Raw genomic sequence first — 12,072 nt, 5'->3', positions numbered from 1 at the left:
CAATTGGAGTACATACCCATTATCTCTATTCTCTGTTTCCTACCTCCCAACCAACTCCATGACCATGTCTAAAGGTTTCCTGCAATTCCATGTACTTCCATTTTTCCTAATCTCTTCAGTAGAATCCTGTCAATGATGTATTTGATGTTGGCTACTTTGAGTTTTCTCGAAGTGAATCCGATTGAATCTGTTCTCAGATTCAGAGTTTGTCAACATAATCGCAGGAGTCTGCAAATGGAACTTCATTTTGTGTTGAGCACAATTGGATCCATCTCTTGGAGAATTGACACTGCGCTTGATGGGTCTAGAATGAATCTATTCTCACAGTGCTAACCACAATATTTTGAAAAAGGTTGCCCAGCCCAAAGCGAATTTGCAAACCAACTGACATGTTGGGGAAATGAAAAGTGGAGAGCTTCAAACAGAATGCTGTTGCTCTGTTTAAGTGCAACATGGAGGTCTAGCCCCAAGGAATTTAAGAGTTGTGAATTCCTGTGTTGTTGCTTCTGCAAAGCTGAACTTGAGACTTGTTTGCAAGCGATGATTTTAACCTGAAATAGAGGGGGTCATAACTACCTGACCCAAGTATTTCTGCATTCACTCATCCCAGACATTCATAAATATAGCTCCTGGGTGAATAGGGTTGCAAGTAATAGTTGGCCAAATGACAACCTGGTCAAAGGTAGATTAAGATGGTGAAGGTTTTACAATGAAGTGTCAGTCATTTATGACACAGGAGGCTATTCAGTCCATGGAGTTTCCCGTGACCAGTACAATACATTCAGCCCCATTCCCCTACTCTAGCACCTACGAGTATTTTCCTCCAAATGCTCATCCAATTTCCTTTTGAAATCATTTATTGGCTACACTGCCACCATTCGCATAAGCAGCAAGTTCCAAGGCATTGCCACTGATACTATTAAAAAAAAAAATTCTCCTCAGATACTCCTACATCACTTGCCCAAACCCCCCAAGGCTGCGTTGGTGAGTACTTGTGTTATCAGCTAACAGGATTAGATCTTCCTTGGTCAACATGGTCCCATCTCTATCAAATCTCTCTGCATTGCCCTTCGCTCCAATGAGAACAGGGGTCAAAACCAAATTCAACATCCCTTCCTTATGTCACACAACTGCATGACATATCAGCTGCAGATGCAAGAAACTACTTTTGCAGAAAAACTTGCATATTTCAGACATTCCCTACAGGTTTCTCACTGAAAATTGGAAGATGTGAGCAAACTATCCTAAGCAGACATTGAATCACTTCGCAGAAGCTGGATGCAGGAGGTCAAAACTCAAAAAGGCATGGTAAAGTTTCAGTGGAATTAGATATTAGACAGCAAGGTATCTTGGTGATCAGAGTAATGAAATGAGTTACTTATCTATACAAAGAAAAACAAATTCAGTCCATAAATACTTTTATTTCCACATACAGCAAGAAATGACTATTACATACTAATGGAGAAATGGATCACATTTTATTTCTACCAATATTACAGAACTAATGAATCTAGAATGCTAATCAACTCAGCGTGTGTTTGTCAAACAGGTACTCTCCCATGCCATTGTCAGGGGCTCCCAGTCTCTTCAGGTTGGTGATGTGATCTCCAAGCTTCTTGATCATCTTCACTTGCTCATCCAAGTAGTGAGACTCCAGGAAGTCACACAACTAGAACATGAGAAACAGGCAAGTATAGTTAGCTTTAAAAAATGCAAGAATCTTCATGCGATAAGATTTTTTATTTGCACTAGGATAATGGTGCAAGTACTGTACATGGGAGCAAGACTTGCTCTAGAGAACAAGCACAGGCAGCAGGCCAAGTGGTCAGCACAGAAGGAAGTCATTCTATTCTGTGAGTAAATTCAGCCAAACAAGACCAAAATTTACCCAGAATATGGTAAGTCAAATCCATTACACGGAGTGATTACAAAAGATTGATGCCAGAGAAACCAAGTACCTTGTGAACAGTTTGGTGATCCAGATAAACAGTGTGAATGCCTTTTTTTTTATTATAAAAAAGGCCCAAAAACATATGGAATGCTACCAGAGTTAAAGGCAGATTCCAATTATCACATTCAATCCATCTGAAAACTCATTCCAATATCAACTTACATGAGGGTCAGTGATGCCAGTGGAGAGTTTGTGCAGATCCAGCAGACTCTGGTTCACATCCTTCTCCATCTGCAGAGCTCTCTGCATTGCCTCCAGGCCATTGCTCCACTCATCCTGCTCTGGCTTCTGGAACAAAATAGTGGTCCTGTTAGTGAGAGTGCAAAGTCCAAGGGATGTTATGCTCAAGGTCAATGTTAGCAGCAAAGGCAATCTGTGCACCCCAATACTATGAGGGTTTAATCACTGGGTTGACAGACCATTACAGGACACTGGATCAGTTCATTGCCTCTGCACTGCCATTTTTGGCCAAAGCTCTAATCCCAATTACGCTAAACTTTCTTTTTCTCCTTGATAATCCTCAACTACATCCAAGGGACATCTGCAGCTGTGGCCCACATTCTCAAGACTGTAACCTAGTGAAGCACTGTATGTTTCATGAAATAGTTGACAAAGCAGACATTGTTCCTTCTGAAAATCCATTTATTGATTTTATAAATATAGGAGACAAAGGTCAGTCATACCAACTCACCAACACTAGAAATTTTACTCATTAATATCTAGGTTGAGTACTGACATTAGAATAAGGAACATAGCCTGAAAGTATCCAAGTTAGATCATGAATTCCATGAAGATAAGATCCCAACCTTGATGTCTGCCAAGATGATTCGGCCTCCACGTTTATTCTGGAATTTCATCAGTTTCTTAGCATGCTCCTTTTCCTCATGTGACTGCTCCTTAAAGAACTCAGCAAAGCGATGCAGGGCAACATCATCCCGGTCAAAGTAATAGGACTGCAGGTAGAGGCAAAAATGGAAAGGGAGAGGTCAGACCCAAATCTCATTCATGGCCATGTTAAAAATGGTAGCAACATAATGGTAAATCACTCATTCTTTATCTCAAAAGATTATTTTTCAATTAAGGGGCTTGGATTTTCAAGCTAATATTGTAAAATAGTTAATATGTTCAAATGCTCCTCCCAGTGACATTATTAAAAGCAGTAATACTATTTGGATTCAAGTTTCATTTCAGCATTTAAACTACATTTAACAATAGGACATCCTTTGTCCCCCAATGAAGATACAAGTGATTGAAAAGTTTCATTCAGTAGAATAAGACTTTTAGATTACTGCTTCATACAAAATCATTACTCAAACAAAAGAGTTCAGCACCACAGGATTTACTCATTTACAAAAGGGGAAAGACAGACCAGAACTAGTCAGACAGTGTTCCACTAACTAGTCACTAAACTTAATTGTTGCCATCCAAGTTGGCAAAGTTGAATAGGTTTATACATCTTCAACATGAATCCTCTATTGGAAACCACATGGAACCTTGGAGTTATTTTCAAATATTATAGAGCAAGGAATAAAGTCCCTGTCTCAAGAGTGTTCACTGATTTAAATCAAGGGAAAACTACAGAGATAGATTATAAACCCAATTGTTGGACCTAGAGAAATTCTAGCTACTCAAAATGTATTGAAATTCCAGTCTTAACTTTGAAATAGGACCCCAAGAAAACAATACACACCATGGAAATATAAACATAGGAGGAATAGAGCTCCAGGTTGATTTGCTTGTTAACAGCATCTTCACAGTCCTTGTGGTAGTTCTGACGCACTTGAGAGGCCATCATAATCTTTAATAATAGCTAAAAAATTAAACAACAGCAATCTAACTACTTCCTACACAATCTCTTGTATTTATACTAGTGGGCCACCCTGCATTCAAGCAGGGGAATTACGTCATTATTGATGATTGACAATTCCAGGTAGCCATTCAGGAATAGTTCATGAATCATTCAGGAATCAGGCACCAATTGACAGTGTCGAATGGGCTGTGGGGGTTGGACCCAGGGACAATGAGAGCTGTGGAATACAGGCAGGTTTGGATGATGATACTGTGATTGGAACATAGGAACAGGAGGAGGCCAATCAGCCCCTCAAGCCTGTTCCACCATTCAATTAGATCATGGTTTGTCTCTTAAGGCCATTTGACTGCATTGGATCCATATTGCTTCATAATCATTCTTTAATCATCTATACTCGAGGGGATACAAGACTCTTCTATGCAAACTGTACAAGTAATTTAACCCTGTAATCCCTGGTATCATTCTGGTGAATCTGTGCTGCACTCCCTCCAAGGCCAATATATCAGAGCTGAACACAGTACTCCAGATGTAGTCTAACCAGAACTTTATACAAATATAGCTTAACCTCCACCCCTTTGTAATCCAGCCCCCTTGAAATGAAGACTAAATTTCTAGTAGACTTATTAATACATTTATGTAAGTGTCCATTAGTTGTTAGTAATTTAGTAATTTCACATTGAACTCCATCAATCACAGTTTTGCTCACTCACTTAATCTATCAATGTCCCTTTGCAAATTCCTGATCCAATTTACACTGCTTACTGTGCTACCTAACTTAGTGTCAGCAGCAAACTTGGATATACAGCACTCTATCCTTTCATCTATATCTATATCATCTGTTTCAGTGCTGTATCTCTAATCTAATCTAATCTAATCATTTATAGTTATACAGCACAGAAACAGGCCCTTCAACCCATTGTGTCTGTGCCGGCCATCAAACACCTATCTATTCTAATCCCATTTTCTGGCACTTGGCCCATAGCCCTGTATGCTATGGCGTTTCAAGTGCTCATCTAAATACTTCTTAAATGTTGTGAGGGTTCCTGCCTCTACCACCCCTTCAGGCAATGTGTTCCAGATTCCAACCACCCTCTGGGTGAAAAAATATTTCCTAAAATCCTCTCGAAACCTCCTACCCTTACCTTAAATTTATGCCCCCTGGTTATTGACACCTCTTAGATTAGATTAGAGATACAGCACTGAAACAGGCCCTTCGGCCCACCGAGTCTGTGCCGACCATCAACCACCCATTTATACTAATCCTACACTAATCCCATATTCCTACCAAACATCCCCACCTGTCCCTATATTTCCCTACCACCTACCAAGACTAGTGACAATTTATAATGGCCAATTTACCTACCAACCTGCAAGTCTTTGGCTTGTGGGAGGAAACCGGAGCACCCAGAGAAAACCCACGCAGACACAGGGAGAACTTGCAAACTCCACACAGGCAGTACCCAGAATCGAACCCGGGTCCCTGCAGCTGTGAGGCTGCAGTGCTAACCACTGCGCCACTGTGCCGCCCTTCTGCTGTTCTGCTATGGGAAAAAAGTTTTTTCCTATCTATCTATGCCCCTCATAATTTTGTATACCTCTATCAGGTCCCCCTTCAGTCTTCTCTGCTCTAAGGAAAACAACACTAGCCTATCCAGTCTCTCTTCATAGCTGAAATGTTCCTGCCCAGGCAACACGCTCTGCATCCTCTCCAGTGCAACCAAGTCCTTCCTTTAGTGTGGCAACTCGAACTGTACACAGTACTCCAGCTCTGGCCTAAATAGTGTTTTATGAAGCTCCATCACTGTTCTTATACTCTATGCCTTGGCTAATTAAGGCAAGAATCCCATATGCCTTCCTAACCACCTTATCTAACTGTGCTGCTGCCTTTAGTGATCTATGGACAAGTCCACCAAGGTCCCTCTGACCCTCTGTACTTCCTTGGGTCCGACCATCTATTGTATATTCCCTTGCCTTGTTAGTCCTCCCAAAATGCATCACCTTACACTTCTCAGGATTAATCTCCATTTGCCACTGCTCTGCCCATCTTACCAGCCCATCCTGTAATCTAAGGCTTTTCTTCTCACTCTTTATGACACCACCAATATTCGTGTCATCTGTGAACTTACTGATCATACCTCCTGTATTCACATCTAAATCATTAATGTACACTACAAACAGTAAGGGTCCCAGCACCAATCCCTGCGGTACACCACTGGTCACAGGCTTCCAATTGCAAAAACAACCCTCAACCATCACCCTCTACCTCCTGCTACTAAGCCAATTTTGGATCCAATTTCCCAAATTGCCCTGGATCCCATGGGCTCTTACCTTCTTAACCAATCTCCCATTCGGGACCTTATCAAAAGCCTTACTGAAGTCCATGTAGACTACATCAACTGCTTTACCCTCATCTACACATCTAGTCACCTCCTCGAAAAATTCAATCAAGTTAGTTAGCCATGATCTCCTCCTGACAAAGCTGTGCTGACTATTCTTGATTAATCCTGTCCCTCAGAACTTTTTCCCTACCACTGATGTTAGACTCACCTGGTTTATCCCTGCTACCCTTCTTGAATAATCGTACCACATTCGCTGTCCTCCAGTCCATTGGCAGCTCTCCTGTGGCCAGAGAGTATTTGGAAATTTGTGTCAGAGCTCTTGCTATCACCTCTCTTGCCTCACATAACAGCCTGGGATACATTTCATCGGGGCCTGGGGATTTAACCACTTTGAAGCCTGCTTAAACAGTTAATACTTCGTCCCTTTCAATGCTAATTTGTTCAAGTATATCACAATCCCCCTCCCTGCACCTACATCGTCCTTCTCCATAGTGAACACAGATGAAAAGTAATCATTTAAAACCTCACTGACGTCCTCTGGCACCACACACAGATTTCCGCTTTGGTCTCTACTCTTTCCCTTATATAAATATAACAAAAAGCTGAGGCCCCAGTATAGATCCCTGGAAGGGATGATGAGCCATAGCTTGGAGTACATAGCCATTATCCCTACTCTCTGTCTCCTACCTCAAAACCAAATCTCCAAATATGTTAAGGGTTTCCTCCAATTTCACAGGCTTCCATTTTCAGCCCCTGTTGAACCTTGTCAATGATGTATTTGATGTTGGCTTCTTTAAGTTTTCTCAAAGTGAACCTGATCGAATCTGTTCTCAGATTCAGAGTTTGTCAACATAATTGCAGCAGTCTGCAAATGGAACTTCATTTTGTGTTGAGCACAATCAGATCCATCTCTTGGAGAATTGACACTGCGCTTGATGGGTGTAGAATGAATCTATTCTAACAATGCTAACCACAATATATTGAAAGAGATTGTCCAACCCGAAACATTCCACAGCACATCTGCAAACCAACTGACATGTTGGGGAAATGAAAAGTGGAGAGCTTCGAACAGAACTCTGTTGCTCCGTCTAAGTGCAACATGGAGGTCAAGCCCCATGGAATTTAGGAGTTGTAAAGTCCTGTGTTGTTGCTTCTGCAAAACTGAAGTCTATTGAGACTTGATTGCGAGGGAAAATTATAACCTGACCTAGAGTGTTATAACTACCTGACCCAAGTATTTCTGCACTCACTCATCCCAGACATTCGTAAGAATGGCTCCTGGTGAATAGGGGTGCAAGTAATGGTTGAACAAATGACAACCTGGCCACGAGGCAGATTAAGATGGTGAATATTTTATAATGAATAGTATCAGTCATTTATGACACAGGAGGCCATTCAGTCAACGGAGGCTCTGGTGACCAGTACAATGCATTCAGTCCCATTCCCCTACTCTTACACCTACACGTTTTTTTGCCTCCATATGCTCATCCAATTTCCTTTTTTTGTCATTTTTTGGCTACACTTATGGAAGGTCCAGTTTATTAACACTGGCTGTATATATAAAAAAAGGTTCGCCTCAGCTACTCCTTCATCTCTTGCCCAAACCCCCTAAGAGTACAAGTACTTGGGACATACAATCAGTTAACCGGAATAGATCTTCCTTTGTGCACCTGGCAGCATCTTCACATCTCTACCAAAACTCTCTGCATTGCCCTGTGGTCCAATGAGAACAGGGATCAAAACCAAATTCAGCATCCCTTCCTCATGTTGCACACCATTGCATCTGCAGCTGTAAGAAACTAACTTTGTGATAAAAACTGCATATTTCAGATATTCCCTACAAGTTTCTCACTGAAATTGGAAGATGTGAGCAAACTGGCCAAAGCAGACATTCAATCAGTTCTCAGAAGCTGGACGTAGGAGGGCAAAACTCAAAAGGCATGGTAAAGTTGCAGTGGAACCAGATATTAAACAGCTAGGTATCTTGGTAATCTGAATAATGAAATGAGTTACTTATCTATACAAAGAAAAACAAAGATCACTCCATGATAAATACTTTTATTTCCACAGACAGCAAGAAATGAGAAATCTACATAATAACCAGAAATGGATCACATTTTATTTCTACCAATATTACAGAACTATGGTTCTATAACGCTAATCAACTCGGTGAGCTTGTCAAACAGGTACTCTCCCATGACATTGTCAGGGGCTCCCAGTCTCTTCAGGTTGGTGATGTGATCTCCTAGCTTCTTGATCATCTTCACTTGTTCATCTAAGTAGTGAGTCTCCAGGAAGTCACACAACTAGAACATGAAATAGAAAATGCCAAACAGATGTTTAATGAGGATCTTCTCCAGAAGAGAAATTACACTTGTTTGGAATTGGGACAGTGTGACATGGGCACATTTAATCAGACAAGAGCAGAATTACCCAAAAATGGCAAACCAATTTTAATAAACAGGGAATGGACTGCACAAGAAACATTTTGATGCTGCAGATACAAAGTGCCTTGGGAACAGTTTAATGATCCAGGTCTACAGCGTAGATGGCTTCTTGGCATAAAAACAAAAATTTAAAAACGAGAAACAAACTGACACAGAAGTTTACCAATGTAGAGTGAAGGGCAGATTCCAATATCACCAGTGCATGAAAAATTGCAATGTTAGGAACTTACATGAGGGTCAGTGTTGCCAGTGGAGAGTTTGTGCAGATCCAGCAGACTCTGGTTCACATCCTTCTCCATCTGCAGAGCTCTCTGCATTGCCTCCAGACCATTGCTCCACTCATCCTGCTCTGGCTTCTGAAGAGGAAAGTCAGACAGTTCACTTACAATGGATTAAAACAAAAACACATGAGAAAGTAGAAGGTGAACAATGGGGAAAAGCAACTAGTGGGTCACAAATGTATACAATTACTGCAGTAAACCATGGAATCAATTCTTTCAAATACTTTCTAAAGCATCAGTTTACAGACAGGAGGCCACACATGCATTGAATCCAACCTTGATGTCCTCCAAGATGATTCAGCCTCCACGTTTATTCTGGAATTTCATCAGTTTCTCAGCGTGCTCTTGTTCCTCATGTGAATGCTCCTTGAAGAACTCAGCAAAGTGACGCAGGTCAACATCATCCCGGTCAAAGTAATAGGACTGTAGGTAGAGACAAAAAAAAAAAATTGAAGAAAGCCAGGTCAGATCCAAAATTCCCTCCATGGTCACATCAAAAATGGTGGCTGCATCATAGTAGATGAAATACCCATTCATGGCTTCAATACCTTGCTTTTGAAAGCATTTACAGTTTAAGGGAGAAAGTATGATTCTTACACAAAGCACAATTGGCTTCATGAATCTTTTCTGAAAAGGTTGAAAGTCCCTCCTCGTGAAGTAGAAACAAGGCAAGTGGCTAAAATTAGACAAGAGGGATCCATGATATTTTTTGGTAGAATCTATTAGAGGTCCAAGTGCAGGTTGAAAGCTCAAATTTCAGTGGGACATTCTTCCCTCCCTCCCCACTTCATCAATTCAGGTTCAATATCAGGGATTTAAAAAAAAAAAAGTAAAACCTTCCACATTCAGCAGTTTAACATTTTGGCACGATCAAGTACCAAGATCCAGGTTCCACGACAGAGAGGATTCAAAGAATTTCACTCAATTAGGAAAAAGAGAAAACTGGGAAAAACCATTCCATGTTTCACTCACTAGACACCCAATTAAAGTTAATTGTTTTCATCCAAGTTACAAATTTGACCAAGTTAATACTTCAAGATGAATCCTCAATTACAAGCTTCATGGAACCATGGAGCTGGTTTCAGGTATAAAATATCTCCGAATAAGACAACTACAGAGCCGGGAGCAGTCTGTTAATGAGACCTTCTACAGAATTACTATTAAATATAATCCACTGGATTAAGTCCAGGGAGGGCTATTGAGATACATCCTAAAGCCAATTCATTAAACAACAGCATACAATGAAGTCACAGCCTGAATTTTGAATTAGGACCCCAAAAAATACAAAACTCACCATGGACAGGTAAACATAGGAGGAATAGAGTTCCAGGTTAACCTGCTTGTTAACAGCATCCTCACAGTCCTTGTGGTAGTTCTGACGCACTTGGGAAGCCATTTTCACTTCTAATATTGGCAGAAGTTAAATTCAAACACAACAACAGCAATCTAACCACTTCCCTCACAAGCTCTTGTATTTATGCAACTGGATCAGCCTGTATTCAAACAGGGAATGACATCACCAATGATGATTGACAATCCCTGATAGCCAGTCAGGAATCGTTCATGTCTCAAGACACCAATTAAGGAGCAGTGGGTGGGGTGAGATACCCAGAGCCAATCAGGGATGTGGAATGCAGGTTGGTTTACAAGATTATTCTGTGATTGGAACAAAGGAACAGGAGGAGGCCAATTCAAGTCTGTTCCACCATTCAATTAGATCATGGCTGCTCTGTGTCTTAATGCCATTTCCCTGCCTTGGTTCATGATTTCATGACCTTAACTCACAAAAACCTAACATCAGTTTTGAATGTTGACTTGATCCATTTTGGGGAAGAGAGGTCCGGATTTCTATTTTCCCGTGTTATGATGAAATGCTTCCTAATATCATCCCTGAATTGCCTAATCTGAAGATGAAGCCCTGTCCCAGAGAAAATAGTTTCTCTCTATCTACGTTATTAAACCCATTAATTATCTTCAACAGCTCAATTATAATCATCACTTAATCTTCAATACACGAAGGAATACAGACTAGTCAGTGCAAAGTGACCTTATCATTTAGCCTGAGTATCATTCTGGTGAATCTGTGCTGTGCCCCCACCAAGGCCAATAGATTGAAATGAACTATTAGGGCGGCACAGTGGCGCAGTGGTTAGCACTGCAGCCTCACAGCTCCAGCGACCCGGGTTCAATTCTGGGTACTGCCTGTGTGGAGCTTGCAACTTCTCCCTGTGTCTGCGTGGGTTTCCTCCCACAGCCAAAAGACTTGCAGGTTGGTAGGTAAATTGGCCATTGTAAATTGCCCCTAGTGTAGGTAGGTGGTCGGGAAATGTATGGACAGGTGGGGATGGGGTAGGAATATGGGATTAGTGTAGGATTAGTATAAATGGGTGGTTGATGGTCAGCACAGACTCGGTTGGCCGAAGGGCCTGTTTCAGTGCTGTATCTCTTAAAAAAAAACACAGTACTTCAAATGTGGTTAACCCCGAGCTTTATACAACTGTAACATAACCTCCACCACTTTGATTTTCAGCCCTCGTGAGAGATGAACATTGATTTTGTTTTTTCAATGTTTTTATTAATTTCTGTACATGGAACCTTGACTTCAAATTAAACTCCATCATTCATAATTTTTCACACTCACTTACTCTATCAATGTCCCTTTGCAAATTCCTGCTCCAATTTACACTACTAACTGTGCCACCCAACATAGTGGCATCAGAAAACCTGCATATCCTGCACTCTATTCCTTCACCGATATCATTTATAAATATAATGAAAAGCTGAAGCCACAGTATAGATCCCAGGAAAGGATGACGAGCCATAGTTTGGAGTACATACCCATTATCCCTACTCTGTCTCCCACCTCAAAACCAAATCTCCACCCATAAATAAAGATTTCCTCCAATTGCACAGGCTTCCATTTTTCCTTACCTCTTGTGTTGAACCATGTCCGTGATGTATTTGATATTGGCTTTCCTCAAACTGAATCTGTTCAGAGTCAGCAATTCATAATGTAATTGTATGAGTTTGTTAATGGAAATTCCATTTTGCACAGTTAGATCCAAATTAAGATGGCTTGGAAAATTGATGTACGGCCAGGTGGGTCCAGACCAAGTCAGGGATACCAATCTTGACCACAATAGATGGAAAGTGATCCACACTGACTCTGCAACCTAACCAGCAAATTAGGAAAATAGAAAATGGAGAAGCTTTAAAGTGATCATTGTTGCTCCACATAACGCTG

The 12,072-nt window shown here is 41.0% G+C and overlaps 1 pseudogene; it reads right to left on the bottom strand.

The window, feature by feature from the left end:
• Window positions 1–1,522: 1,522 nt before the first annotated feature.
• Window positions 1,523–10,224, bottom strand: LOC137353577 (ferritin heavy chain B-like; annotated as a pseudogene).
• Window positions 10,225–12,072: the final 1,848 nt, after the last annotated feature.

Source organism: Heterodontus francisci, chromosome 41 (genome assembly GCF_036365525.1).
Source record: "Heterodontus francisci isolate sHetFra1 chromosome 41, sHetFra1.hap1, whole genome shotgun sequence".
NCBI lineage: Eukaryota > Metazoa > Chordata > Chondrichthyes > Heterodontiformes > Heterodontidae > Heterodontus > Heterodontus francisci.
Note: the sequence above shows the minus strand (reverse complement) of the source record. Positions and strands in the feature narration are given on the sequence as shown.